The following is a 10,461-nucleotide window of genomic DNA, read 5'->3' on the forward strand; positions in this document are numbered from 1 at the left end:
GGTATCCATATTTTTAAATGAAGGTGAATTGTTTGGGTAATTAAAAATGGCAGCTAATTAAAAATACAATTTTCACTCAAATTTTTTCACAGACTCTTTAGGAAATGAGTTCAAGGATTGCAGTAAAACCACATAGATTCTCGAGTATCAAGGGCTTCTCTGTAGGTAGATAAAATAGCAGAAATTCAGCTGTCAACAAAATTATAAGCAGATTAGATGCTATCTATGAATTTAAATGTAAAATTTGTAATAATCTTCCTGGAGGTGATTGAGTTGAATATAATTTACTCACACTGACAGATGAAATTCCTTCTTTCACTTTTTTATGGCTTTGAATATATTGGAAATATAAATGCATCCCCTTGACTCTTAAGCTGAAGTACCTTCAGAATATTGAAAAACCAAGGCAACATTTATTTCAGTCCTCAAAAGCAAATTTTTAATGAAAGTCCCACTTATTCGAACAAAAACATTTTGCAGTTTAAGAGAATGATTAAATAATCCTGGTAGTAAAACTCTGTTTTGTGAAATGAATCCACTGGGTAATGAAAACCAAGCCAATATAACAGGGGTCAGCAAACTATGGCCCCTGGGCCAAATCTGGCCCACCGCCTGTTTTCATAAATGAAGTTTTATTGGAACAGAGCCACATATTCATTTACATATTGTCTATGGTTGCTTAGGTGCTAGACAGTAAAGTTGAATAATTAGACAGAGACCGTATGACCAGCAAAGGCTAAAATATTTAGTATCTGGTCCTTCACAGAAAAAGTTTACAGACTCATACAATATATAATTGTTTCAGTTAAATATTAAATTATAATTTCATATTAATATATTTTAATATTAAATTATATAGAATTATAATTTAATACTGAAGTATTTTAATATTAAATTATATGGAATTTCAATATTTAATTATATGATTGTATGAGCAAATTCATAAATATAAGAAAGAATATTCCACACCACTTTACTTTAAATGCTAATTGTTATCAGGAAAGGTATTGGAAATTAAACACAATACTTTAAGCTCCCTGTTGTGCAGCTGTAGTGAACCCAGACATAAGATCACTAAAAGGCATCAAGCACCAACACTGATATCAAGCTATCCCATAGAGGGAGCTGTTGTGATAGTCATAATTTGAGGGAGCTACAGAAGGTTCATCATCAAGAAGACTGGGGAAAGCACTAATGGGAGGGATGGTTCTCAGACTTTATTTGCAGAACCCTTTCTTCAAACAAAATTTCAAGGGGAAGGAAGCCCACAATATGAAAAAAAAGGTGAAGGTGACGATGAAGCTGAGGAGGATGAACTCTAAAGTTCTGCTTGAATGGATCCCTCTCTCTGTTTTTCTCCTCTGTGCAGAGGAGCTTTGTATTTTCAAATTAGCGGCATATCACTGAAAATGAATCAGAAAGCTTACTGAAAGAAATGGAATATTTGTATGTCCATCCTATCTAATTTCCAGCACGTCCTGATACGTTTCTTATGCTCTGTTGCCATCTCCCCCTTATGTTGTCTTTTATTTTCCTGTTATGAAATATTTGTGACAAATAAAAAAAGTTGAGTTTAATATTTACTCATCAAATTTTGTAAAACTTTAACTCAATAAATGTGCACATAAACAGGGAAGTATTTTTGGTATGCTGTTCAGCCAGTAGTCATAGAAAAGTTTATTACTTCTTTGAAAGAAATAGTATTTTTTACATTCTGTTCCTTGGCTAAACCAGTACTCTCACAACAGTGAATAATAGCTATAATGGATATAACTTATTGAGTACTAACCATGTGCCAGGCACTATTCTCAATACTTCCTGTGGATTAATGCATTAATCTTTAAAAAATTCCTATGACATAGAATCTGTTACTATATTCACTTTACGTTGAAGAAACTAAAGTACAGAGTAGTTAGTAGCTTACTCAGGCCTCCCCAGCTAGTGAGTAGCAGAACTGGGATTAAGGCTTTGAACTCAGTCTGACTATAGCCCTCTTTCATTCTCTCATAATCACTGCTTTAAAATTTTTATCTTTTACTGTCCTCTATTGAATTTATTTTATTTTATTCATTTTCTCCCTTTACTAGCAATTATTCATTTTAGTTCTGTTATTTTAGGAGATTACCTTCAATTTTTATCGTCTTTATTTGGCTTGAAGTCTAAAATTAATAAGTTTCTCTACCCTTTTCCTAAACAATAAATGGAGCTTAGAATGCTTTCATATGGATCATCCTCTCTTCACTTACATGTAATTATTATCAATTATTTTGGTTCCATTTTTTCTTAACACACAAAATTATAATATTTTCCACATTCAGTGCTCATTTAGATTTACCCATGTGTTTATCAATTACTTTACTCACCATTCCTTTTTACAGGTGAGTCCTTCCTTTTAGATTCAGTTTTATGCTTACTTAAGTGCATCCTCTCATAGTTCTTTCATCAAGAGTCTGTTGGTGGTAAATTCTCCATCCTTGTAGAAAATTGTCTTCATTTCACCCTCAGTGTTGACTAACAAATTCGCTAGATGTGGAATGCAATATTGACATTTTTCTCTAAGCATTTTGAAAATATTGCCTCATGAACTATCAGTTAGAACCCTTCCTGATACAAGGAATATACCAAGAATATTCAAAATAACAGCCTAAACAACAACGATATGTATTTTTCTCTCATAACATGCAATCCAGACCTAGGCAGAACCAGGGCTGATCAGTTAAGCAGCTCAATATATCAGAGCTCTGAATCAGCTTCTCTCTGACTCTTTTGGCTTTTATGTTATGGTTGCTAAATGGCTAACAGCTCCAAAATCATGTCCTAATGATGACAATGTCCAAAGGCTTGAAAAAAGAACAGATTTTTCCTTACATATCTCTCTGTATATATCAGATAGAATAATCTTGTCAGAAACCTCTTTCAGACTTCATCTCATCCAGAACTGGGTGACATGCCCACCCTCTAATCTAGTCACTGGCAAAGGTGAATGTAATATTCTAGTTGCTTGAACTAGTAATGGCACTCGGGGTGGGGCACATCTTTCATACCTGGACAACTAAGGGTTCTGTTAGCAATATGAAAGAGGTTAATGGCTATTGGATAGGCAATCAACAGGCTTGCCACACATTATCTTACAGCTCCTGTGGTGTAATTGTGAAATTTGCTGTCAGTCTAATTAATTATAGTTCCATTATAGGTAATCTCTTTCTATTTAGCGTTTTAAGTCTCTCTTTCTCTTTGATGTTGTGCTAATTCACATCATTCAGGAAGCAGGTGTCAAGATGGGATTAGATGGGCAAGTTTTCTGGAAGACTCTTTGAAGATAAAAGAGAGGGAACAGGAGAAGACACGGAGGATCTTCAGGTTCTGACATCTATGGGGGACAGAAAAATGAGGAGGAGAAGTTTCAGACTACTATGTGGATCCAAGAAAGTTTTGGCCAGGCTGATGGAGAGTCCTAGAACCAAAATTACCATTAAAACACTTCCCCATCTTACAGGAATGGCCTATATTAATACCCAAACCATGTTCATCCATTGGGTGGAAGTAGACCACAGTCTGGCCTTAAGGTGGACCTAGTACTGGATTCAGAAAGGCAGGGATTGGGGCTGTTGGTCAACTTTGCACCCATAACAGGTCCGGGTGGTGTATTTTCATGGCTGCCTCATATGTTCTTAATGTGTGGATTTACTTTTATTTATCCTGCTTGGGAGTTGTGCTCCCTGAATCTGAGAATTTTCTCACAATCTCATTTTTGATTCTTTAATCAATCTTGGAAAATTCTGTCATTATCATTTCTTCCTATTTTCTTTATTTTCTGCTTCTAGAATTTTTATTAGATATGTATTGTGTTATGTCATTCTACCTTCCATGACCCTTACCCCATCTTTTAGATTTTTCATGTCTTCATCTGTCTACACTACATTCTGTGTAATTTCTTCAGATACGCATTCAAATTCACTAGTTCTTAGTTTATTTGTGCCTTACTTGCAATTTAAGTTCCTCTTTGTGTTTTATTTTCCATTGAGTTTTGCTATTTGATTTTATATTTTTAAGTTTTAGAATTCTTATTCTTTTTAAAGTCTACATGATCTTTTTTTTTTACAAATAGTGTTTTATTGTTATGGTTACATTCTGTTTGGCCATTTTAAATATGCTTTTTTATGGTCCCTAAACAATGGCACTAATACCTGCTATTCTCAGGGATCTAATCTTATAGTTTGTTGAGGGTATCGGCTTTTGTTTAAAGTGGACTATTTCCTCATATAATTTTTTTTTATTCTTATGTTAATCCCCATACATTACATCTTTATCCTCATATAATTTTTAACTTTGGATTGTCATCTTGTTTGCAGTTGCCTCCACCAAGGCGTCCAGATACTTCCATATGGTGTCCAGATACTTCCATACTAATGTCTCATATTGGTAGTTGCTAAACCACACAGAAAGTGTAAACTCAACCCTAATTCATTGCAGGATCTATGTCCATACTTATGAATTCTCAGGAATGACTTTTTTATTGTTTTTACCCAGAGCCCAATCCAGAACAGACAGGATTCTTTTCGTCCTCTTGTGCCAATGGGCAGATTTTTTTCTAGTATACCCTTTTTTGAAGTGTCGCATTCTGAAGGTCCATATATAGGCAACATAGGCAGGTCTCAATTGCAACTTCCTGCCTTGCAATAACTCAGATCCTTGTGTCTTGCTTCTTTCACCTTAGCCTTAAAAGCCCATGTTCTTTTATCACCCACTTACAAAGGAGCTGCTGTGTCAAATTCTGGGCATGCCATTCTTATTTAGAATTCCCACCTTGGTTTTGGCTTCTAGGTTTTTTTTTTTTTTTTAAACTTCTGAGTGTCATTCTTCATTTAAAAAGATGAATGATATGTTCACCTAGTATTTTTAGGTGCTTTGTAGTGTAAAACGTTTTAGGTTTTCTAGTCTATCATTTCCAGAAGCTGAATTCTTTGTTCCTACTCTATACTGTCTCTCTCTAGGTTGATTTCCAAGCATCAAACTTTGCTTGCCATCAATATACCTTTTCTTTATAGTTTAAGAAATCATGATATTAGAAAAAAATCTTGGTATCTCTGACTTCAGAGAAAACTATAGTGCTTCTGGGGGGCAGCTACAGGAGGTCACAGATATGCTAGGCATCGAGATGCTGGAAAATGTTTTGACCAAGCTTACCATTGTGTAACTGGAAGAAAAGCAGATGTCTTTTTTAAGGAGTACTAGAAAGTCATGTTGCTCCTTTTTTTTTTTTTTTTTTTTTTTAGCATAGGCCATTGTTTCAAGGAATTCACTCTAAATGTTAACCTGTTTTCTATCATCTCCTAAGAAACGGTGAGGAAATAACCTGCTGTGACCCAGCTGGTTAGTTGTGCAGGTTATAAAGTTTTATTTTGTCAATAAAGAGTTACTTTTCTTTTTCATTTTTTTAAAGGGGGGGGCGGTGTTGGCAGAGGGAGAGGGAGAGAATCTCAAGCGGACTCCAGCCCAGCACAGAGCTGGACATGGGGGCTTGATCCCACAATGCTGAGATCATGACCTGAGTTGAAATCAGGAATTGGACGTTTAACCGACTGAGCCACCCAGGTGCCCCAAGAGTTACTTTTCTTAAGAAGGTTTGTGTTCCTGAGTCCTGTAAAACTGGATGAAAGGCAGTCAGCTGCTAATTATCACAGATCCAAGGTCCCATCTAGTGGCAAATGTTCATGTAAACTCATGTCCCTATAATTTGCAAAAATAAAAGTAAACTCATTTTTTATGTAATTGACAGAGAATGACATAGATCAAGCTTTCCAACATCAACTTTTTGGTAAAAATATTCTTTACAGTACATTGTAATATTCTTTTAGAGCTTCTATAAAGGAGATTTCGAATGGCTATCTACCAAGTAGCTATTCTAAATTAGAGATTTGCTTTTAAAAGTGTTTACATTTAAGGGACAATTTTTGAGTTAATTTAATATAACAAAGTCTCATAATTTAAAACTTATTTTCATATTGACAGAACTAAGCTGAAACTTACCCTGAGATATCCCATAGAAAGGGTACTATGAAGATTGTAGACAGTTTGTTTCACCTGCTTAAGAGCATAAACTATTTTACACATGTTAAAGCAATAATAAGAATACAATTGGCATTTTTATTGTTTTTAAATTGGTGACCAGCTAACATCTCAAAATATAAAACAACAACGAATCCTAAGGGCACTTGAAGGTAATTATCACACGCTTATATTTTAAGTATGATTTGGACTTTACAATTAATAAAACCTGACTTTCTGAATTAGGCTGAATTAATAGAGTTTAAAAATATTTCTAGTCATTATCTTAAATGTAAATATTTTATATGCTGAGGGAAAGCACAGTTTTCTTTCTCTTAAGCTGTTTCCTTTAAGGAATCTACATTTTCATGACTCACACCTTTGGATTCCGTTTTAACTTACAATTCCAAATTGAGCTGTTCATGTGTCTTCTCTATTTCAAGCAATTTTTTGCCCCATTCATTTTGAAGATGTGGTCAGAGACAGGGGGTGAGTGGATAATATTCAATCCAAACAACATGACTACACATAATTTAAAGCATTCACTGCATTTTAAACTGACATTTAAGGATTGCTCTGGACTAATTTATCCTGCCCTCTTCAGCCTACATATTTCTTCTGTGCATAATTCCTTCTTGAAGTTAATGGGAATTTGGCATGTGGCAGGAGTACATGTTTCATGAAATGGGAATCTAAGACCTGTCATTTAATAAGAAGTCTGCTTCTACCTTAATTGGCCTGTCTCCCTATTGTCTTTCACTATGCAGTCGCAACATAGGCAGGCCTTCCATTCCAATGTGAAATGCAACTATTTTAAAATGCAAGGTACATGTGGATTACCATGAGCAGGAGAAAAGTAGTATGATCTATTTAGACTGAAGATGGAAGGATTTTGAAATGTTATGCTTACTGGACATAGCATAAAAGTAAAAATTTCTATGTGCTGCCTTATGACCATTTTCATTATAGCATGTATTTTATTTTATTATGTTATGTTAATCACCATACATTGCATCATTAGTTTTTGATGTAGTGTTCCATGATTCATTGTTTGTGTATAACACTCATCCCCCCACCGCCCTCCCCTCTAGAACTCTCAGTTTGTTTCTCAGAGTCCATAGTGTCTCATGGTTCATCTCCCCCTCCGATTTCCCCCCCTTCATTTTTCCTGTCCTGCTATCTTTTTTTTTTTTTTTTAACATATAATGTATTATTTGTTTCAGAGGTACAGGTCTGTGATTCAACTGTCTGACACAATTCACAATAGCATGTATTTTTACTTACCCATACCAGTAAATCCTGGAAAACATCTTAATTATACAATGAGCTTTAGGACTAGGGCTTTAAATCAAAGAGAAAGTAATGGTTTTTTTAGTTGTTCTTCAGTACTATGCACACTACACTGGAGTTTAGCCTTCACCTTAATAACTACATTTTCTACATTTCCATTATACAGATAAATACTTCTCATAGGTAAAGTGAAATAATTTTTAGCATCTAAAACATTTTCAAGTAGTTGTTAATAATTTGATAAACACATTGACTAAACTATAGTATCCATGCAAGGGAAAACTATGCAGCTTAAAAGAAAAAATGACAAGGAAGATTTCTATGCTGTGTGATGTGAAGCAATCATAAGATGTATTTTTAAGTGAAAAAAACCAACGTGTAAAAACGTGTATGTGGTGTACTATATTTGGCATATGGAAAGGGGGCAAATAATAGTATATATTCATATGTTGTATATTGGCAAGAAGAATACTGGAAAGATGAATAAGAAACTAGGTAAAAAATGGTTACTTAGAAGGGTTGGAGGAGGAATGGGGTGCAGGGGGAAAGAAGAGAAAATGAAGCTTCTCAGTGTGTATCTCTATATACAGGTTTGGGATTTTTTAAATTTTTATTTAAATTCATTTAGTTAACATATAGGGTATTATTGTTTTCAGGGGTTGAATTTAGTGATTCATCAGTTGCATATAACACCCAGTGCCCATTACATCAAGTGCCCTCCTTAATGCCCACCACCCAATTACCCCATCTTTCTACCCACCTCCCCTCCACCAACCCTCAGTTCATTTCCTAGAGTTCAGTGTCTCTTAGGGTTTGCCTCCCTCTCAATTATCATCTTATTTTATTTTTCCTGGTTTGTTTTTAGTTTTGAAGTGTGAATTTAATGGAATACAGAGAAAAGGAATTTACCAATACATAAAAGACTGTTTTACCCTCTGATTCCCCAAGAATACATAAGTTCACATGGTGGACCTAGATTTTTCTCTTGAGTCTACTATTAACTAGCTATATGACCTTAAGCAAATCCCTTAACTCATGTGGACTTCAATACTGTAAAATAGGGAAGTTAAAATAGACGGTCACCAAGGCCCTTTCCAGTTCTAACATTCCATTACATGAACTGGGTGACCTCATAGTATGGGCATATATAAATCAATGTTTTATTTTAATTCTAGTATAGTTAGCATACAGTGTTATATTAGTTTCAAGTGTACAATATAGTGATTCAATTAAGTCAGCTTCTTAAGGACTAGAATTTTATCTGATTGATAAGAGTATTTATTGCTACTCTAGGGTTTTCTGTTTTGGCTAATTGTTTTCTCCAAATAAAATAATAGTTAAAATGGGTTTTCTTACTCAGGCAGTTAGGCGCACATTAGACATAAATTACCCTTTGAGAACCTGTATTTACTGCTGTGCTAAAGAGAATTTCTTTTAACTTTGGGCAAAAACTTTATACAAATATTTTAAAGATATCATAAGTGTACTAACACAGATGAACTTAAAACCAAGTTTAATTGTTAATCAGTATTTTGATAAGCTTCTGAGTCTTTATTAAATATGTGTTCATGTTTGATATCCATTCTGTTTAAGCTTCAATTATTTAATTACAGGTCTTGATATGAAACTAATCATGCATATATCTATACGACGCTTGCATACTGACGGGATAAAATCATTAAATAGTCATTACTGTAAACTGACGTTGGCCTGAAATTTTTGCAGTTAACGGGGGAGTTGATGCTTGATGAACAATCCAATTAAAACTGGCAACAAAAGACCTAAAATGTCAGCCAAATTGCTTTTTAATAGTCAATGCAGCCGTCACAAAACATAAACATTAAAGTCCCCATAGAAGCATAAAGCTTCATGGTGAAACAATTCTAGAAAATGAATAATAATTACAGCATCTTGAGGATTCTTTTAATAGATGTGCACTCATTAAAAATATTTTGTTGGTTAGAATCAGATGACAAAGTATGTTTTCCTGAATACTTCCTTATATTTGTTATTGTCATGGCTTTATTTTATACTAGGTAAGTATAATTTCTATTATTATCAAAAAAAGTTATTTAACAAGGATTTTAATAACCTCGAAGATAAGGTTCTGAAAAAAAGAAAAAGAAAAATATACATGACCAGCTAACATCTCAAAATATAAAACAACAACGAATCCTAAGTTACCCTAAAGTTTAAATGAAAAGGCAGGGGAAGCTTTGCGCAGTGGCAGTATCGTAGCCAATGAGGTTTATCCGAGGCGCGATTATTGCTAATTGAAAACTTTTCCCAATACCCCGCCATGACGACTTGAAAAGGCAGGGAAGCCAATTGTGATCTCCACAAGTAACCTGAAAGCAATCGCTAACATTTAGACTCTTGAGGCTCTGAGTGTGCAATAATGGACATGTGAATGGATTAATCACCAAAATGTTTCCTACTATCCAGCAGTTTGATCTTTAGTTGAAGATACAAATTCAGATATTTTCCTGAACTTTTTACCTTTGGTTTAAATGTTTCACACATGGAGGCCAAGGGGTTAGAATGCTATGAAAGATTGTCTTGCATTTTAAGAATAATCCAACTTCACTCTCTGCCATTACTGCCATGTTTTTTCAAAAACAAAGAAAGAAGTTGTGAGGTTTTTGTCTTTGTGGAATTATAACACAGGAGAAAACATCAAGTAGCTCCTCTGGGAAATGTTCAAAACATCACAGTTTTAATAATATAGTCATTTCTTTTCCCAGTAAACATTTGCTGAACACTTCTTATGTGTCAACCGAGTGTTGACCACTCTGGGAATCTGGAGATGAGTAAGATTTGGATACCTTCCTAAGCTTCCTATTTAACTGAAGGTTAAACATGTAAATAGTCAACTGTAATACAAGCGAGAACTGTGTGAGTAATTCAAACCGAGAAAATAAAACAATACTTCTCTCCCAGATTCACATGTGAGCCTACCATATATTTTTTGAAAATATTTTGTAGCATAGATATACTCAGTAGAGCACTCAAACAGATGGTGTCCTAATACATTTATGTATTAGAATAACTGTCAATTAAATATTGCCTTCCTCTACAATCATAGTATAATTTTATGTGTTATGAAGGGTAAATTGATGTTCC

General features: G+C 34.3%; 1 non-coding gene across 1 annotated transcript; it reads left to right on the forward strand.

Annotated features, from left to right (window-relative positions):
- Positions 1-9,550: 9,550 nt before the first annotated feature.
- On the forward strand, positions 9,551-9,685 carry LOC115942548 (U4 spliceosomal RNA). The gene has a single exon (XR_004077173.1). It is a non-coding gene; the product is annotated as a U4 spliceosomal RNA (small nuclear RNA).
- Positions 9,686-10,461: the final 776 nt, after the last annotated feature.

This window comes from Leptonychotes weddellii, chromosome X, assembly GCF_054177405.1.
Source record: "Leptonychotes weddellii isolate Sample4059 chromosome X, ASM5417740v2, whole genome shotgun sequence".
Taxonomy (NCBI): Eukaryota; Metazoa; Chordata; class Mammalia; order Carnivora; family Phocidae; genus Leptonychotes; species Leptonychotes weddellii.